Source organism: Choloepus didactylus, chromosome 9, assembly GCF_015220235.1.
Source record: "Choloepus didactylus isolate mChoDid1 chromosome 9, mChoDid1.pri, whole genome shotgun sequence".
NCBI lineage: Eukaryota > Metazoa > Chordata > Mammalia > Pilosa > Megalonychidae > Choloepus > Choloepus didactylus.
The window spans coordinates 90,832,867-90,855,198 of NC_051315.1; the positions used below are offsets into that span (position 1 = coordinate 90,832,867).

The 22,332-nt window shown below is 36.7% G+C and overlaps 1 protein-coding gene across 2 annotated transcripts in view; it reads right to left on the reverse strand.

The window, feature by feature from the left end:
• The window catches only part of SATB2 (SATB homeobox 2), a 202,264-nt gene that overhangs the window by 151,030 nt on the left and 28,902 nt on the right, over positions 1-22,332 (reverse strand). The window lies entirely within an intron of this gene.

Here is a 22,332-nt window from a genome sequence, read left to right on the forward strand (position 1 = left end):
AGTACCTAAAGCTATTTGGTGAGAGGGCAGTGGGATGAAGGGATGATCCACTTATTGGGGTCTTAAGTGTTCCAGGTGAACTGGAGAGGTAGCAAGCATTTCAGAAAATTCATAAAGAAAGAGACACAGGAAAGAACACGTTGGGTCTGAAGAACATAGAGAAACTTGGCTCCAAACGAGGGTAGGAAATGCAAGCAGTCACACTGGTGGGGGAGGATGAAAAGGAAGAGTTAGACCAGATTGTGGGGTCCCTAAATTTGGTGAACAGAAAAGCACTGCTGACCTGAGAGTGAGAAAGTGATTTGAGACAGATGGGAGCTAGATTGTAGGGAGGGAGCGATGCATACTTGGAAACCATTTAACAAGGAAGAACAAAAATGTGCTGGTGGAGTAAACATTGAGAATTCCTGTTTGTTTTAGTGTGGGGCAGTCTTGATTGAGCATTTCTATAGACCAAGCAGAAAGAGCCAAAGGAGGGAGAGAATTAAAAGAGACAAGAAATTCTGGGGGCAAACGATGAAGCAAGATTCCAGAAAAACTGGGAGAGTCGGTGAGTGGGCGCAGGAAGAGGGGACACCCTTGGGCAGGAGCAGAGACCCCTCATAGAGCTTCCTGTCCCCACTCACCTGACTGCACACAAAGACAAGAGCACTGCTTCAGCACTCCACTGCTTAGTCTCCTGTCTGTTCTATATTTGTCTGTGTCTTTGTCTTCACTCCCCAACCAACAATGGGCCTGGTGGTTGAGGGGGAAAATCAAGGATAGAGCAGAGAGGACAACGCCTCACCTAATGGGACAATTAACAGATGAAAAGTAGAACTGTGTTATCTTTGCCTTGTATGGTACGAGCTGCCTGTGTGAATGGTAAAATACATGGAGAATGTAACTGAGCCACTTATCAGGCAAAGACCATGTAATAAATTGTCACATTATAAATAATCCTGTTAGAGCAGGGGCTCAAAGAATGAATCTTATCTCCTACTTCCTTACATTAACTAAACACAAGCATAGTTGACAAGAGAAAATACCAGTGCCAAGGAATATTATAGACTGTTCTTTTAAAAAATGTATGTTTTAAATCAATACACAAAATACTTTTGCTAATAATTTGGTTCCTTAAATTAGGAGAAAACATTTTCAGTTAACTATCTTCTCATAATCCATGTTTATTTTTTATAACTTACTCAGTGTATAATGTGAAAATAGTATTCAATAGTACATATGCAATCATTTCTTAAAATCATAGATTCTGGACTTCTAGGCTGTGAAGCCCCTAACTTTATAGATAAGAAAACAGAGGTTCAGAGAAGTGACGTCTTCAAATATATGCAGGGTTAATAATGATGCCATATTTAGAGCCTAGTTTTCCCAACTCATTGTTTCATATTCTTTCATTAAACAAATCTAAAACTGAAACGAAACTGAACTTTTTTTTCCTCCTCTGATTCTAATCAAAAGTCCTTGCTGGCATTGTTAGCTTTCTGGGCTCTGTTCTCTATCTTCCCTGACTTCCCAAGATAGACTCCCAAATAAATTATGGCCAACACTGCTCCTTGCCTACCCAACATCCACTCTCCCCTTCTTTCTTACTAGAGCATCCCAATTTTTTTTTTTTTTCTGAGCAGCACTGAGTCAAACAAAAGCCTGATTTCCCAGGCTCTCTAGACTTGGGACTGAGATAAGTCCTGGGGTAAGGTATTCCTTCCAGAATAATAAAGACAGATCTTTGTGAGGAGAGACAATTTCCCTTTTGCCCTTCTCCTTTCCCCACTCTCTTCCTGCCTGGAATCTAAACTGGATGTTGGGAGGTATAGCAGCCATTTTACAACTATGAAAAGAAAAGCAAGAAAGAGAGCCAGAGCCCAGGTTCCTGACAGCATTGTGGAGATAATTTTTTTAGCCTGGACTGGTCACCCACCTGACACAAATAAATTCCCTATTTGATTAAGCCACTGTTGTAGTTTCTGCTACATGTAGTCACTTGCTGCCTTAACTGATAAATACCTAAGCTAACTTCTTAGTATACACAGAAGTCTCCAGCAAGAGACCACTAAATAAAACATTAACTCTTTAGCCTGACACTGATGCTCATTACAATAGATTCTTCAGTACTGATACCTCCTAAATGGAACTCTCACCAGCCAAATGGAACTCTCTCCAACAGTCACTCTCCCCTCATCTCTGCCCATCAAAATCCTCCACTTTGTCAAGGCCTTTCTCCATATCACCTCCCTCATGAAGTCTAAACTGATCCCTTCAACCTAATGAGATTTCTTCCTCTTTTGACCTCGCGAAGCAGTTTTGTCCCCCTCTTATGTTGCTCTTCCTGTACCTGTATGTTCTCCTCAAGAGGCACCTTGAGGGCAGGGACCTTGTCCAACAACCCCCGCTTCCCTCACAGTGCCTGACACATAGCAGATGATTAATAATCACTTCTAAAATTGAATTAATAAATACTTCCACCTCCCCTAACGCATCTCTGACTGATCCCGGAAGGAGCCCACGCCAACACTCTAATGACTTAGGAGGGAGCATGTGTGACAGCAGGAGTAAGCTGAGCTGCAGTTCAAACTGCTGTATTGTTTTGACACCAGCACAAGTGATAATGGGCTGTTACTCGGTGTGTCAAAGCGCTCACTCAAGACTCCAGAACCAGCCTCTCCTGCCTGTCACAAGCCCCAGTCTGCAGAAAGCCTTTCCTTTCGAAACACCATGTGGCTTCTGCTGAAGAAAAGCCTAAGCCGGTCACTCCACTCTCACCGGATCACAAACAAAACAGAATGATTCAAGCAGAAGCAGGATCTCATAGGGATCCCTCGGTACACACCTGTCCTTCTGGAATGATCCCTGACACATGTGTGAGAAAGGGGTAAATGGGCAGGAAATTGTGGCAGGGAGCCAGGTACCAGAGCACAACAGCAGAGGTGCCTTCTGATTAAGTAAAGGTTAAATCATAACCATACTGAGGAAGCATTCAGTTCAGATTATGAAAAGTTGGGGATAAAAAGAGGAAAAATCTACAGAGTGAGTGCAACAGAGATAGCTCAATTTGAAGACAGTCTAAAAAATAAATCAAATAAGAATAAGAACCATAAAAACATTACATAGTAAAATATAGGGCCACAAGTGAGAAACACACTGTCCTGCACAATACAGGCTTATAGCACATGCCTTATATATATGCATGACTACAAGTCCCAAAGGAAAACGTTATTTTGGGGAACAAAGCAGCTCTAAATTTGACATTTGCCAAATGGCCAATTCTCAAATAACTGTTCAAAATATTCAAAAAATGTAACTGTTACATACACAATTAATTGAAATGGAGACTAAGTCATAAATGTTATTACTAATCACTGAGAATGTTGCTAATTATTAGCCATATGAATCATTTAAAATGTTATATGGTATTGCTGTAACTTATTAGCTAATATGTATAATACGATTTAAAACGTTATTGCTATAACAAGCATTTAATATCAATAATGCCCGCTGGTTAAAAAAAAAACTGAGATAAAACATATGGATATCCAAATCGCATTAGAATACTATAGATAAGTTATTTTATTTATTTGATTTGATTTATTTTATTTGGGACAGTGGATACTTCATCAGAAATCTGATTAAAGGAATGAATACCTTACTCCCCCAATGAGGTTGAGCATGCTGGATGCTCACGTGGCCCATCACCCCTCCCCACACAGGTTTTCTGTGGCAATGCACACTTGTAGGGTTGGAAGCTAGACCTGTGGTGTCTGCACTGTGCCCCTCCTGATCCAGCCCCACTCGTCCTGGCGTTATGCTGCATCCTTCTCTCTAAGACCTTTGAGGGAAATGATTCCCAGTGATCTCTCCTTCTCTGTGGGGCTGCCCTCTGCCCACCAAAGCCCGGTGCCAACTTGTATCATCACCACTGCGCCCACCCCCCATCCCTGCAAATGGCCTCACAGTAAAGAGGTGGCCATCAACCATGCCATTTGGGCAGGGGTGAATACTTCGGGAGTTAAAAATAGGACCAGAAGGGAGTGGCACCAGGACTTGGCAGATACCACATTATAATATTCGGTAGAAGAAATAATATAATATTTCTCTTTTAGTGTGTTTCAGTTATTTCCACATAGGTGTGGTTCTATTATACCAAAGTGGGTTATTTTGTCTAAGAGCTACTGGAGTATCCTCTGTGGGAAATTATGAATTTTTAAAAATACACAAATTTTAAAAACACTTTTATGTACAAATCTATGAATGAATAATTATGCACTAATAATTATATTTGACTTTGAGGTATACCATGCAATTTTTGATACAGATTTACCTTCCTAATTATACTTTTCTTAGAGTATTATTAGCTTCAGTTGGTAATTCTAATATTAAAATAAACACATGCCAAAACATGATGGGACCACACATTTTCTAGTTGGCGGGAGAAAGGTCTTCCAATTCTAAGTTTCACAACAGGTAATCCACATTGATTTTTTTTTTTAAGAATAGAATATAGTTTAAAAAAAGAAAAAAAATAGGAAGATTTCAAATACTAAGAAAAGAGAAACAGAATGGAAGAAGACTGAAGAGGTGAGGAAAAAGAAGTCAATAAATTAGAATTAAATTAAAACTATTTTTGAGTTCACCACTGTTTTTCATTTCTTACTGCCCTGTTAATAGTTATATTACCACCCTGTTTGCCGTAATATATCTGAATATGACATGACATAACGTTTTTATCTAATTGCGCTTTTTAGGCACATGAATATCACCATTTCTTTTTTTTTAGCACTGATCATTTAGTCCAGGTAAAAGTGCACCAAAATAATGGAATTTGGCCATGAAGCTATCTCCTGTAAAATGCTCCAGGAGGGAGAATGACAAGACAAGGAGCAGTGATTCAAAGGTGACAAACTCAGTTCACATTACATTCAAATTTTCCAGGATACAAATACCTACTGGCAATGTGTCCCCAGAGGAAAACATTTTCATTCCTTCTCCTCCACACAGTCCCGGATTTGCTTTGAGACAGTTCCACAAGAGGAACCACTTATGAAGAAGAGAAAAGATATGAACAACTGTTAAAGGCAGAATGGAAGGAAAAAAATTCTGGCTTTTTCAACACAACTGTGGAAGAAGTTGAGTTGATAAGATGGGCTCACTGTAGTAAAGTTGCATTGTACTTGGGTAACTTGGTTTAGGGAACTGGACAGAAGGAGAAGAAAGACTGAACCGATGCAAAGCATTTGTCACTTGACTTAAAAACTACTTAATTGATTACAAAGCCATCAGTAAAAATTTACATTTTCACTTGTCATTAATTAAATCCATTTCATTTTTTAAAATGCATAATTTCAACCAGATGATTTTTGGAAAAAGTTTTATTATGTTGTCAGCATATATAAAAAAAATATTAAATGCTTTGAAAAAAAGTGAAGAGGCACTTTTTCCATAAAAAAGAAAACAACTCTATTCCAAGCTGATGCAGAGTCATGGAGTTGGATTTTGTCAGTTAAAAATTATTATTATCAAATTACCCATTCTTCCTAAGCCATAAAAAGTTCATAAAGATTAAGGAAATAACATTGGTAATTCACATCCAGTATCTCAAATGAGGGGCTCTATGAATGAAATCAACAGAAAACAAAAGAAATTAATACATTATATCTGGTGTCTGCATTATGAAGTAATAATAATAATAGCAAATAACATGTATTCAGTGGTTACCCTGTGCCACAAGCAATGTAAAGCACTTCACATGGATTGTTCACACAAGACTCATAATGATCCTAAGGAGGAGGTACGAATGTTATACCCATTTTATAGATGACAATACTGAAGCAGAGACTCACAGAGCCGGGAAGTCGTCGCAAAGATTAAAAGCCTTCCAGTCAGACTCCAGAACCCACATCATCAACCACCACACTATACCGTCCTCATTTAAAACAAGAAGGCAGAAGATATAGAACTAGAGATCCGAGTTTCTGTTATACAGTACTAGACAGATCTCAGCTGACCACAATCCAACAATTAATAATGTTGTACCTCAAAACAGTAAACATGCTTAAATACACACGGGTTTTATTAGTTCCACAGGGAAAAGAAAACAGTAAATCAATATGCTTTCAACCATTTATAATTAGCTATGCTTTGTTAGTTATGCTATTCATTTTTTAAAAAAAGACTAATGCACAACTGCAAAATTCTATCAGTGAATTTCACTTTCCAATTTTAACCTAGTTTACTTCTATATTCTTACAACTTAATGCAATACTATTTATTGTTTGATGTGATTTGTTCAATAAATTCTAGCATTTAAATTTGATTAACCAACTTCAGACAACTTTTTATTACACCCAATAGAAACATACCTAAAAAGAAAATATTTACAGAAAGCATCCAGTACAAGTACCAGTTCTGTGCAATAATGCCTCCTGTATGGATGAACTGACCCAACTGAAATCTGATGCAAAAGTAGACCAATATCGGCTATATGGACTTTTTCTGTTTTCTTTCTTTGATCCAAAGATCCAGTTTCCACTTCCTATTTCTGTCCACCCATCACAAATCAGCTGTCATGAATCACAAGGGTGACGGGTAAGTGACTGTGGCTGGCTCAGTGAAAAATCCATCACTGCACAGCAAAGTCAAGGCAACAATCCAGTCCCACTGGCAACAACCCGTATCAACCCCCTCTCACACGGAAGGCGACACTTTCATCTTCACAGATCCTTAGTGCTACAAACATAACTATTTTGGTTCCACACATTTCAAAGCCCTTTTTAAATTCAGGAAAAACAAATGGCTGTGGCAGCTTGAGGACACAGGTCCTTTGAGAAGTTCTTAAACTCACAACAACCAAATTTTTAGTTTTCGCATTACACCACCACAGAGACCCAGAACACACTTTGTTTTTAGTCCAGTGGGAAGAAAAAAAAACTCTTAGTCTTACTATGAATAAATTACCCTCCAGAATAAGTCAACACATACCTTCCAGGAAACTATTAAATGCATTAAAGAAAGATAATTTTCTAAGTGGTACCCCCAGTGCCCTGAAAATGGTTCATTCTCTCCACAGGATAAAACAACTTATTTCTGAACAGTGGTTTATGCTAAAGAAGGTCAATTAGAAAGATATATCTGCCTTCTATGACTTTAAAAGTTCAACCTGGGCTTGCCTGACAGCATGTTTTTAAAATTTTAGTATGGATTGTAAATCACCTCAGGATGTCCATGTGAAAGCAGCGCCGCGTGGGAATGCTTCATGTCATATTGTAGCATATTCAGCTGCTCCATCCGCACAAACAGCACTTGTAATAAAAACACTGCCATATATCTTGATTTGTCAGAGAACAAATCAGTTTTATCTGTTCATTTTGTGGTTTAGTGTCATAGGTATTTTCGAAAACATAATTTATAATTCCTCATGCAATTATATATGAAATTAAATCATCTCACTTTTCCAGAAGCATCAAAATATTTCAGATTAAGGAGAATGCACTCATATTGTCTCTGAAGTTCTCTGCCCTTCTCCTTTCCTCCCCATTCACCCCCAGAAGAAGACAATAAAGGAAAGGGGGGGGTGGAATATTTAGCATTTTAATGAGTTAGTCTGTTTATATTAGGTCACGCCTTGTAGGGGCTTTTATTTACATTTTTAATATTAACCAACTATAGTGGTGATGACTTAATTGTGCCAAAGAGAGACGGGATGGGGATGGGGGTGGGGGGTGGATGGGCAGGGAAGAGAGGTGTAGAGGTTAAGCTGCTGCCTCAAGAAACTGAAAGCCTGGATTTGAATACTTAACTCCAGGCTCCATCACATACTTGCTGTGTGCCCTAGGATAAGTCTCATGACCTCCCTGTGCCTTAATTTCCCTACATATGTCACAGAAGGTCTGTGAGCTTTAAATGAGTTAACATAAGTAACACACTTAGAACAGTACATGGACACAGAGAAGACTCTGTGTTTGCTAGAATTATAACTAGCAACAATACACACACCTCTCTCTTTTTGTTTTAAAGGACTAAACAGACATGAAAATGTAGCAAGAATATGCCTTATTTGCTAGTACTGCCTGGGGCATTTCAAAATACCTTATTGGTGGGCACTTGTTTGGGTGACAAATTGGTTCTTTTAGTGGCCTTCAGGACAATGCAGCCAGGATCCCTTATTAAGTAGTAAGTGACATTTCTGTCCCCTGGGGTAACACTCCACTCCTGCAAGTGTTTTAATCCTGATTTACAACAGAGGTTGGGCTATTCCTTTTAATTTACCTGGCTAAATTAATATCTGCTGAGAGACTCAGTCTTATTATTGATCACAACAGGAAGATCCCCCTTAGTAAGTAAAAAAGGAAAAATAGTTGCTGATCTTAATTGCATTAGTTTGAACTGCAAATGGATATGTTTTAATATCCACTGGAGGTTACAAGTGAAAAAGGAACATAGTGACAAATTATAACAATGTGTTACCTAAGAGCTCTCTTATCTGTATACTTATGATAAAACACTGGCTTCATAATCAAAACTCCAACATCAAAAACTGGTGTTTTTGCTTATGAATACATTTTAATAGATAATTTGAGTTATATAAATGCAGACCAATCCTTGCTATGTCTATTATGAAAATCCTCCTAAATTGAAAGCAAATACTCCCTATCCAAGGGTCACCAGCAAAATCACATGGGAAGAGAATGATCTATACCTCTGAGGACAGACCTCAGTATGGGCTGAATGACTCCCAAAAAGCAAACAAAAGGGAGATAACGGCATCAATGACACTGTTGGGAGAGGGGTGGGGTAGGTGGCCAAATACATTTGAATTCTGACAAGGTTGTCTCACACGTGCCAAGCTGAAGGAAAAAATGTGAAAAGCAGCAGATAAGTTATTCTTAGAACTATAAACTACAGAAGGGAGACAGAGAGATGCTTGTTTCTTTTCTATACCCAGCAGGACTGGAGGTCTGATGGAAACAAACCACAAAAAGAAAAAGGGATTACAACCCATTGCTCCTGTAAGCACATGAGCCTTCACGATTTGTTTGACAAATTCCATACATCTAACATTGAGCTGTCCTCAATCAATTCATACACAGGAAAAACCTTCCTTAAGACTTTTTCTCCAATGATTCTTTCATAAAAAACCCCATCCTACTGCACATAGCAAAAGCCAGAGGCTAAAAAACAGACAAACTGTCATCAGTTATTAATTCCTGGGCCTAGGACATCTTTAACACTGGACTGTTACTGTGAAGCTAGTAAGCACTCAGTAACTAACCCACACAATGCTGTCTATGTGTCTTTTAAAGACCAAAATGTGGGTAAGAACAAGACTATTATAAAAACAAATTATGAAAACAATTAACTAAAGTTTCCTGAATGACCCAATGTCTTTTTTACCCTTCTCCCACATTAAGAAACTTAACTCTTTACCACAAGGTAGAGGTAAGAAAGAAAGCAGATAAGTGCTGTGTATTTTTTAAAAATAATTGGCCTTTCACCTGCAGCTAATTAAATAAGAAATTTATTTTCAAAGGATTACTATATTCTTGCATAAATGTTGTAGTGAAACATTGTTATCTAGCATGTGCCAGACACACCTAACACTTTCTGATATACTGACTACTCCAGAATCCTTCTACGTAATCAAAAGAAAGCTGATGTTTCACATTTGCTTTGAAAACCAAAAGCATCACAAAATCAGTAGTATTAGAAATAACAATAAAGAAAATGCAATTTACACATTATATTGTAAAGTAAAAAACCACCGGTGAAAATATTATATACCTATGATTTCAACTATGTAAAAATACGTGTAACACTATGACTAAAGAGAAATACTCCAAAATGTTACCTGTGTTTATCTGTGGGTAGTTGGAACATAGGTGATTTTTGTCTTCTACTTTTGCTGTATTTTCTAGTTTTCTACAATTAACAAACATTACTTTATTATGAGAAAAAAACTAAAACATTATAAGTTTATAAGGTGCTTAGATACACAAAAATGGGGTCTAATAAAATATGTTCTCATAAAATGCCATCCCAAGATAGCTCAATTTTATTTTAACTCAAAACACACTCCCCGCTCAATTTAAAAATATATATGTTCAGTTACCAATTCCAAAATGTCAATCTTTGGTTTATGTCTGTAAAATATAGATTTTATTAGTTTAAATGCTAGACTCAATTGACAGACTAGAAATATAATGCCACAGGATGGGATACTGGTTAAGTACACATTCTCTGGAGCCACTTTTTGTTGTCAGTCAAGCTCATTAAACCTCTCTGAGCCTCAGTTTTATCAGTAAAATGTAAGTAATAATATTACGTACTTCAAAGGATTGTTATGAGGACTGAATGAATTATTATACCTTAAGCACCTAAAACAGTGCCCGGTGCATAACAAGCACTCAATAAATATTAGCTGATTTTATTAAATATATTCATATCCTGTCTTATGTAAAAAGTTCCATTTCCCTCACAAAAACTAAACCACGGCTTAATTTAAGTTAATTGTAACAACGTTACAGTTACCCTATTCTAGACATGAGTTAGTCCACATGGGTAAATTTTTCAGCCAGCTGAGGCTTACCCTTTTAAGTGCCTATATCATTTTATCTTTAAACCTTCTTGTGAGTATCTTTCTAAAATATTATACTCTTACCTGCCTGCTGAAAAACGAATGTGAAGAGATTCAAACCTCTGCTTGATGTCTCGAGGTCACCGGTGACTAAGCTGTGTGGAAATGTCAGGGTCTCCTGAGGTGTGAGGAGACACCATGGCGCAGATGCTAAACAGCCTAGACCTTTGTCTTTTTCCAGCTGTTTTGTCACCTTCCACCAACTGTCACTTCTAGTGATCACTTCTTTCCTCCTTGTTTTCACTCCAGTCCTTATTTCCTACATAGGTGGTGGAGTAAGAGCCTGAAAATGGCCTCCTTTCCTCCCTGAGATTACCAACAGTTATTTTTTTCAGTGTTCAAAACCTTCATTTTTGTTCTTACTTCCGGTTAAGCAGCTATTTTCTAGATGCCTGGATTTGTCAAAACCCTAGCTCTATATAAGATGGCAAGAATAGGGCTGATTCCATTTACATTCAATAACCAGACAGATAAATTTATAGAGACGGAGTGCAGATTGGTGATTGCCAGAGGCTGGGGAGAAGGGGGAAATGGGAAGAAACTGTTTAATGGGGAAGGGATTATGAGCTTTGGAGTGACAGAATTGTTTTGGAACTAGATAAAGGTGCTGGTTGCACAACATTTTGAATATTCTAAATGCCACTGAAGTCAGTCACATCAAAATGGTTAATTTTATATTATGTCAATTTCACCTCAAATTATTTTTTTTATTTACAATAAGATATTTTTTAAAAAAAGAATAGGGTCAACATACACATAAGATAACATCAGGTTCTACGTAACACTTTATTAGACATATACTCAGTTGTTTTCTATCCCTCATACCAGAATGTCAGTATCTTTAGTACAGGGACATTATGTGTTCAGTTCTTTGCTGTGTCCCCAGGATAATGCCTGGCACATAAATATTTGTTAAATGAGTGAATGAAATGAAAGTGTATTAGAGAACCAGAGTATCATGTGTGAACTTAAAAGGCTTCTTTGTAATTTTCTTCTCCCCAAAAAAGGAATAGTAAAACTAAACTACATTTCTTTAAACAGTGCTCACAGACTAAAAATCTTAATAAAGTACTTTTTTTCCAAATAATTTTGATATACCTTCCATCACCAAGTATCTAAAACAGGCCCCCTTTAAAGGAAGTCTTTTTTTCCCCTTAAAGAATCACTGTATTCATAATAATAAAACATTTGGAATTGTTATTTATTTCCATGGCTCTGGAGCATATATTCTCGAGAAGAACCACCATCTGAAGTTGGTAAAACTGGTCAGGGCATCTGATCAGGAACAGACTCCTGGTGGGCCCCGCTTTTATCTGGGGAATTATCAGGCACAATACAGCCAAATCATTGTGGGCAGAGATTGGAAACGTGCTGTGAGCTCTCCAGAATCTCAGCCTTTGATTTACAAAACTGACAGAAAGAGTATGTCCGAGGTATTTCTCTGACAGAAGTGGGAAACTGGAAGCTGAGAGGGACTGGAGGAGCTATTTGCACATAGCCTGCAGCAATCTTCTCCCACCTAAGTAAGGAGCTTGGAAAACAGCAGCTTAGAGTTGATGTTCTGTCCCGGGTGATATTTCTTCAACCCCAAAAGAGTCAGAGGAACAACTTTTGTGTTTTCTTTCATTGACACACAAATAGTTTTGCCAATTACTGCTTTTGAACAAACAAATGTCACGTGCTCTAGCACCTTGATTTAAGACTCTTAAAAGTTCTCAAAACGACCTCAGAAGACAGCATGTTTCAAAGCACTGGGTTTTAAATGCTCTGAGCACCAAGGAAACCAAGCCAGGGTGACCAAAACGGCCAGCTGAATGTTCGTTTTTTTCCCCTGCCTCCCACAACCACCACTGAGCTTTTCCTCTGTCACTGCAGATGGAAGACTAAGTCCCTAACAGCTCACCGTCCCACCTCAGGTAACATGCTATCTAAAAAATAAATAAATTGCTCACTTATTGACTCTATGCAGATGAATGAATTATTACTGGGTTGAGATTCCATACATAAAAATACAATAACATTGTATCTGGGAAAACTTGGACATTCAAGCATAAATGTAAAATGTACATTAAAATATGAAGTGAAAGAACTACAATTTTGAAATTCCACAATTTTGAAGAAATTAACTGAAATTATAAGATGTAGATGAATAGAGCTCATTTACAAACAAAAATGGAAAAATAGGGACCAGGAAGCCGAAAAAAAATCATTTTATTATTACAAAATGCAATATGGCCAAGAATGTTTTCCTGCTCTTAATGAATGTCAAAACACTTTCGAGGTGGAATATGATGGTATGACACCAAGACTGAGAGGTGCATCAATGGAGAGCTTTAAATTTAAAGGATCTACCCAAAAGGTAACAGCACTATTGAAGCATTTGTAAGTGTTTCAATGAATGTGCTTTTTACCAAATAGGTTCATTGAACAGAATCTGTACTGCATCTTTTTAAAGCACAAACAGATTTGGGTCTTCAGCAAATGTCTTTAGCGTTCATTTAAAATTTATACACTAGTAAAAGATGATTATGCTTTAGAAGGGAATAAAGTTTTTTAAAAACGATCATAATATTTAACATATCAGAGTATCAATGATGGTAAGTTGCAAGTTTCTATCCTGTAACTCTTCAAAGCTATATATTTTTAATGGAACACAACCTTAATAATTAAATAAAGGTTATACATCACTGAGGTTTGGTCCTTTTTACCTTCATTTTACACCAATGCCAGAACGTAGAACTTACATGCTAGTTTCCTCCAGGTCATGGGTATTAACACTGAACTCCAGGAACAAGGACTTTAAGGAGCTTAAAAAATACACTGAAGTTAATTGCTACCATGACCTATTGCCCCAAACAAAACAGATAACCGAAAATATTGCTCAACACTTCCCTAATCATGGAGAAAATAATGAGCTAGATATTTTTAATAAATTATTTCCTTTGATATGATTGAAAAGTGGGTGTTCAAGTAGAAATTGCACAATCATAGGTACGGTAATATCACTCTTTGAATCACAACCCTCAAATAGTTTTTATCAAATACCTACTCAACTGCTAGGCATCCCACAAATCAAGTCGGATAGGGTTTTTACCCTCTACAAATTTACATATAGACAATAATGCTATCAACCAACCTTCATGTGAGGCATAATTATATATTCACATATTTAAAATAACATCCTTATAACAATATAAACAAATACAAGGAATACTCAACTATAAACATTTATATTAGATATTCATTCTTAAGTATACACTGGACCAGGAAACAAAATGGGCATTATTTTTCCCTTGGCATTTAGTTAGAAAGTAGTGTTTCAAGTCTTACTCTGTGTGTCTGTGTGTGTGCATGTGTGTGTGAGAGAGAATATATACACATACACATTCACACACATGCACACATACATATGAAAACTTAATTTTCTGTAGCAGAGGAGGGGAGAGCATAGGGGGCCCTTGGCCTAACCAGTGTTTTACATTTTGGCCTGTCCAGCTTTAACGAGGGCTGAGACGTGGTTAACAGCAATTTTGGGTAGCTTTTTTAGCTCTCTTTTGGGAGCCACAGAATTTTTTAAAAAGTAGCTTGTTTGTTAAAAGTTTCCTCCAAGGCCTAAAATTTCTAAATATGCACCTTTTTCCAACATTGCCCTTATAAAGAAAAAACTGCTGAGAGTCTCCCAAACATGAGAGTTTAATTAAAGCAGCAAAAGTGGAAGAAAAGACAGAGAGCCAAATAAAGAAACAAAGTAAGACAGAACAAGACACCATTTTTAATGTTTTAATAGGGAAAATGTCAAACTTTGAGAGCTTCAAAAACCTCTTCACTCCAGACAACCATCTTTTAACCATCTTCCCTTTTGCAGGCATTTAAAAGGTTAGTATTTCCACTAAGTTTAGTGAAACAAAAATAATTCTGAATTAAATCAGCTTTATAAGAATTAAAAAAGAATTCTTAAAAATTTGAAAGAATAGGAAACCTATAGATTCAAAAAGGCTTAAGAGACACATCAACCAAATTCAGTTCATGGATTTGTATGGCTACTGATTTGAATAAACCACCAATTATACATATATGGAAATCTGAACCTTGACTGGATATTACATGATGTCAAGGAATTGTTTATCTTTTGTTTTAGGAATGATGATGGTATTGTAGTTATGTTTCTACAAGAGTCTTTATCTTTTAGAGATAAATAGTAAAATTATTTATGGATGAAATATGAGGTTTGGGTTATGCTTTAAAATAATCCAGTCGAGGATGGGTGAGAAGTGGGTGGAGACAGAGATGAAACAAGATTGGCCATGAGTTGCTAACTGATGATCCTAGAAGATGGCTTCTTGAGTATTGAGTACATTAGTCTCTCTATTTTGTATAGATTGCATTTTTCATAACAAAGAGTGTTAAAGAATTAATTTAAGAACAGAGCATTTTAAACAATGAATGATTTCAATCGAAAATATATTCATTTCGAATGATAAAATTTACATTAAAAGCAGTATATAGTACCGAACCGTAAACAGTATACAGTACTAAACCTAAACCACATATAGTAAGTTTTGATCAGAAGAATTTGGATCCTAGCAATCCCATAAGCACCTTTTGAATAATTACTCCTTATGATTCTAAAATTTATTATCATAGTCTTACACCATGGGCACAGCCAAAATATCACTATGGAACGATGACATAGAATAATCTAGAAATAATAACTGCTGATCAATAGAGTCCAAATAAATTTCACTTCTGATAAAAATAGCTAATGAAAGGAATAGGAATCAATCTCACAGTGAAGCTTAAGAGAAAGAAATCTCCATGGATAAAGATTAGTAAAAATGAAACTTAAAAACTGCTTTCATGTCACTGCTTTTAGGTCCTCTGGGTAAATACCAAGAAGTGAAATTGCTGGATCATAGGGTAACTCACCAATGTTCGTAGCAGCCTTGTTCACAATTGCCAGGAGATGGAAGTAACTAAATGTCCTACATCAGATGAGTGGATAAATAAAACTGTGGTACATACACATGATGGGATACTAGGCAGCAGTGAGAAAGAACAAGGTCGTGAAACATAAGACAACATGGATAAATCTTGAGGACATGTTGAGTGAAATAAGTCAGATACAAAATGAGAGATATTGTATGATACCACTAATGTGAACTCTTAAAAAATGTAAAACAAAACATCTTATATTGTAGAATATAGGGGGCCTAGAAATAGACAGCAACTAGTAAAGGGGGAACAATAATCTAACAAGAACAGATAAGATATCTTAATGATATGGGAATGCTCAGGAATGACTATGGTTTGTTAATTTTCTTGGAGTATGGTAGGAGCATATGGGAAGCAATGTAGTTAATTTAGGATATTTGTTTTTCTTATTCCTTTGTTTTGTTTTGTTTCTTGTTTTTTGATTAATAAAGTTTAAAAAAAACTGCTTTCATTCATTCTACAAACATTTATGGAATACCTGTGAGAATCACATTTTGCTGTGTACTAATTACTCTTTTATAAAGGAACATAACAGTTTCCAGGACATGAGTTCAAATTCTAATTATCAGAGAAAATAGGCCAGCACTTTTTAGGAACATATATAATTCTCCAGGCTAATAAATGGTATCTTTAAATTCACTTATTTATTCTTCCATCATTGTTGTAGTTTCCTGGCTGCCAAAACAAGTATCATGCAGTAGGTTGGCTTAAATAATGGGAATTTATTACCTCATGGTTTTGAGGCTAGAAGTCCAATATCAGGGTGTTATCAAGGTGATACTTTCTCTCAGAAAACTGTGGCGTTCTGGGACCGGCTGCCCGCGACCCTTGGTCCCTGACTTTTTGGTCACATGGCAGTGTACATGGTGGCATCTTTTCCCTTCTCTTCCAGGTTCGCAAGACTTCCAGCTTCTGGTGGCTTCCTGTGTCTTTCTCCTCTGAAGCATTCTCTAGAGGACCTCCAGTAACAGGATTAAGACCCACCATGGCTCAATTGGGCCACACCTTAGCCAAAGAAACTTCATCTCAAGGCCCTATTTACAATGGGTTCACACTCACAGGAATGGATAAAAACATGTTTTTCTGGGTACATAGCTCCAAGCCATCACAATCATTGAATAAATGCCTACCTCAAGTGTTAGCCCCCATTTTTTAAAGAAAAGGACATTTGAAAGCTGAAGAGTTTCACCAATAAAAATGAAAGCCAAAGATAGGCCTATTTTTTAAATGAAGAAAACTATGGATAGAAATTGCAAATAAATTGTTTTCCTTTAATGAAGCAAACAAGGAATTCCTAGAAATTTTAATCCGTATCTTGATCTCCTCATTTATTTTCTCCTCTTACAAGAAGAACAGGAATTATGAAGTATTTTTCAGGAATAAAATGAACATTGTGTTATAAATTAGCACCAAAATAAATAAATTTTATGTGATTTTCTAATCTCTGAATTTCTGCATTCAAAACTGCTGAGCTCAGAAGGGCAGACATCAACTAATAATTCCATTCACTAAGCTTTTCATGCATATTTAAACTAAAGAATATAAGCTCCATGAAAGTTGGATTTTATCTTTTTAGTTCTTTATCCCCAAAATCTAGAATAATGCCTGGCATATGGTAGCCATTTGATCCTGCTGAATTCATTAATTCAGAGGTTAGAGTTGCTAAGGAATATCTTTATATTCAAATAAGGGATCACTTTGAATTGATAAACCAGAATTATATATTTGAAGTACTCACGTTACTCTAGGCCCTCTATTTGAAGTGTTGGCTTCAATGGACAAAGTTTTTGTGAGGTTATTTATTTTTCATGAAATTTGTTCAGCTACCTTGAAAAAGTATCTCTATATAGTTATCATGGAAATAAAAAATATATAATATTATCATTATCAAACATATATAATCATTATCAAATTATATTCAGTAAGCTCCCAATCTAAAAAGTCCTGCCTTTTAGGGCTTATGTCAAAAAGTAAATCACAAGCATTAAATAAGAATTTACTCCTATCCTGACTCTATACTCCCTGCAAGCAGGCTGTCACACAACAGCCCTGTGGGTAAGGACCCCAACTCGGGAAGTGGCTCACTGGGCTTCAGGTCTCAGCTCTTCTGCCCACTGGCTGTGTGCTTCTGGGCAAGTTACTTCCCCTGTTTTTTTGACTCAGTTTCCTTATCTGTGAAATGGAAAACATGATAACTTACTTCAGAGGGCTGTTGTGCTAATTAAATGAGTCACTACATGTAAATCTCTAGAATAGTGCCTGATACATAGTGAGTGCTCAACCAATGTTACCTAGTGTGATGGCTTGGAGTTACATACCCCAGAAAAACATGTTCTTAGTCTTCACCCATTTCTGTGGGTATTAACCCATAATAAATAGGACCTTTGGGTGAGGTTAGTTCTAACTGAACTAGGTGTGCTCCAACTGACTCAGGATGGGTCTTAATCCTATTACTGGAGTACTTTATATGCATGAATGGAATTCAGACACATAGCAAGGAAGCCAACAGAAAAAGCCAGAAGTCAAGGGAACCCAGAGGAGCCTGGGGAGTCCGGTATGTGCACTGCCATAGGACAGAAAAGCCAAGGACCAATGATTGTCAGCAGCCAGCCACAGAGAGCCTCAGTAAGTCACAGTCTTCTGGAAGAAAGCATTGCCTTGATGACGCCTTGATTTTGGACTTCTCCTAGTCTCAAAACCATGATCCAATAAATTCTCGTTTAAGCCAAACCATCGCATGGTTATTTGTTTTAGTAACAAGAAAACTAAAATACCTAGCATGATTAAATCTCTAAGAAATCCCTTGTTTATACACCACAGATGCTCATAAATGACTTATTGATTCCTCTTTTAATCTTAAACTGGAAAAACAACAGAAATGCATCTGTATCATGTACAAGTTTCACACTTGTGGACAAATTTAAACTGCTTATCAAAACTGAGGTAGCAATAACCTCCAATTATTCAGAGACGAATTCATGGCAGAAGTAGAATAAATTCCATATAATCCTACCACCCATACTTGCTGACATTTCAATGTATTTTCTTTGTCTTTCTTCTATGTATATATGTGCTTTTATACAATTGTATATAACAGACTGTATTGGCATCCTGATTTTTTCATTTAGCATTATATTAAGTATATTTTTCTGTGCACTTTTAAAAATATCATTTTAAATGACTGCATAAATTTAATTATTGCAACATAAATAAGAAATAATGGTGATTAAAAGACCTCCTCTTGTGCCTGCAATTTTTGTATACCATGTCCCAAAAAATACCCATCCAGAAAGGATTTTCTCTTATTTATGGCTTGGCATGTCTGTTTTTAAACAAGATTGTTTGGTCAAAAATAAATTTTAAAATTTATTTTAAAGTTTACAGAAAGCAGAGGAGAGATAAAATGCCACTTACAAATTAAATCAAATGTGCACAGTGAGGGATCACCTTGATATCTCTGCAGCCTTCCAAAACCCACCACTCTGACAGTGTGAGTGTAAAAACCTTGTGGATCGCACTCCCTCTATCCAGTGTATGGATGGATGAGTGGAAAAGTGGGGACAGAAACAAAGTGAAGAATAGTGTGGGATGGGGGGGGTTGGGTGTTCTTTTATACTTTTATTTTTGATTATTATTCTTTCTGGTGTCAAGAAAATGTTCAGGGATGGAGTGGGGTGATGAATGCACAACTGTATGATGGTATTATGAACTGATTGTACACCATGGATGATTGTATGGTATGTGGATATATCTCAATAAAGCTGAATTTAATTTAAAAAAAAAAAAACAAAAAAAAACCATCATTCGTGTTGGCAAATATGAAGAGCTACTTCATGAGTGAGCTAAAGAATTTTCCAGACAGTGTGGGAAGGTCCATGGGCCAAAAGCCCTAAGGGGCAGAATTGAAAGGATGAAAAGAGAAGAAAAGAAGAATAAAGGGAGTGATGAGTATGAGTTGGGAGGCGGGCTTTGATGTGCCCCCTGCCCCTCCTGGAAGTATCAATGTCCTAGGTTAACACCCCTCTTCCAAAGACTAGAAGACTTTCCTTTCACAGACATGGATTCATAGGCCATCAGGGAGCCTAAACCATGCTTGCTGTTCATCAGAACTCAAGCTATCTATTTCTGGGAAAAGCAAAGAGCCTGCCATTTTTCTTCTTTTTGTATATGCAAAACAGCAGGACAGATGAATCCTGCCTCTTGTATCCTTGAGAATCACAGAGGGTAGCATATGTGTTGGGAGATAGAGGGTTTGGGTCACAGTGCCCATGATTTATGACAGTGTTTTGTACACTTATCCTCTTTTGGGTACAAATATCTGGTCTTCAAATAAAGGAAGTTACTGTTTACTCAGGAGAAAAAGAAGCCTCTAAACTCTGTTTTAGAATTTCTACCAAACTTTAGAGGCAAATACTCTCTTTCAATGAAATTTCTTCAGCTCACCTGGAAGGAATGCCCTCTCAGAAAAAGAAATTGACTACCCCAGGCTCACAAGAGCATGGGTCTACTGCCTTGTCAATGGACCTTAAGCATCACCCCAAAATAATGGCATTACCAATATATTTTCTTTTCTTACAATATTCCAATTCAATTACTGAAACACTTTTTTGGTCATACCAAAATGAAAACTCATGTTCCAAGAGTTTCAATACTAAAATAGGCTCAAGCAACCAATTGCCCTTGCAGTTTAATTCCATTCAACTTTTCCAGCATGAGCAGAGATTCGGGAACACAACACAGCAAGAGCAGGTTCTCTACTGCAGATGGTTTCAATGGAAGTTGCCCAGTGACTCTCCTGTCTTGGGGAAATTACTGAAAACTAAATAAGCAAGTAAACCAAACAACAAAAAATACTATGCACCTCTATAAAACCTCATTCCTCAAATATGCAGTCACATTTTGCTCTGCCTCCTATTTGATTTTTCTCCTGCTCTATTGTTCGTCCAGGACATGAATAACCAATCTCATCCTGCATGCTGTTTGGCCTATAATAAACATAAAGTAAACTGCATATTTTTATTGATCTGAATGAAAAAAAAAAATCTAATACATTCATTTCAAAATAAACAGTTCAAAGTTTTTCCATTTACCCAAAACAGAGATCAGCAGCCTAATTTAAAATAAAATAAACCGAGATTTCTTTTTCTCTGTGAGAGTACAGTATAAGACCTAATGATTCAGCCTTTGCTTACCTACTAAATAAAGTTTCTCTCTCCTCTAGAGCACCTTCAGAAAACTGATTCAACCAAAAAAAAAAAAAAAAAAGTATTCAATATTTTTTAACCTTGCTTTTCAAAAATGTTGAGGAAGCAAATACTTGATTTTAATTTTCTCCCTATTTTATCCTCCACTGTAGACCATATTTATTGTCAGTATATCGCACCTTGGTGAGTAGAGCTCTTAGTCCACATCACTGAATGAAACAGTGTGGCTCCCTAGTGCAAACTTCCTGAGAGCCCCTTCCCTCAGCACGTGCCAAGAATCAAATCTTGGCCACTTAGTGCTCTGTGTTCCACATGTTAGCTCACGATGCATTGAGCAGCTATGCTAACTGAGATGGATAGCCCTGTCAAACAGGAAGCTGGCACACCAGGATGCAAGCAGTGGGATACAATGACCTTTACATTCAGAGAAAAATATCCCTAAAATGGCATGAAAAGTTTATGGGGGAAAGAAAGGGGGGCTTCTTTTATTTCACTTAGGCATATAGTATGAAATAAAAGCAATGTTGCCCAGTATGTAATTTGCTTGGGATCAAATCCTGAACCCCTTACACAAGAAGGAAAGTTGGTGGAGAAAGGAAATGAATCATCCTTCATCGTGCCACTTTGAAAGCAGCAGACTTTAGGATTCAGCTACTTTACTGCACCCAGACTGGCTAAAGCGTTCTGATTCAGGCTGCATTCAGACTCGCAATAATCTATACCTGCCCTGGAAAAGCTCTTCATCTCTGGTTTCAATGGGTTGCTTTCTTGGCAGAACCTAAGGTGTAGTTTAACACATTAAAACATTTTAGATAAAGTAATAATCTAATTACAGATTCAGAGTCATGAAAGAGCTGGGGAATTTAAAATCCCATGTCCTAGGTCACCAAATTTATAGTTTGGTATAAATTACTTATCCCTCACAGTTTCCTTATCAGAATACACGAGAGTCCAACTGATAATTCTTAGGAATGATATGAAGATGAACTCATAAAAAAGATAGTGAAAATCCTTGGCACATACACAATGTTAGGTAAAGATAATATGGGAAATTAATATATAAAACAGGACCTGGAAATTATATTTCTCTCCTGTGGTATAACAATAATCATAAACTATGCAATGCAATCACTTAAGCTGAAACACAAGGACAATCATTCCACTGAGTCACAAAAAATAACTGTTTTCCCGTTTTTCAAGGTTGTAGGCTTTTTGTTTTTGTTTTATTTTGCTTTTTGGTTATTTGTTTTTGTTTTGTCAATTCTTTGGCACGAAAAAACAATGGCCTAAGCTTCTGAATGAAGTAACAGAAACTCACAATAGGCTCCCTAGTGTTGTACAATGCATGCCAAAATAATGATGCAATTTTAATATTTAATTAAATAGGTTTAAGAAATTGATCACAAAGACACTGATTTTCTTTTAAAAGAATGGACCACATCAAAACTACGCATGGTTTTCAAAGATACAAATGAGTAAGACACATCCATTTTGTTTGCTTAATTAAAAGGT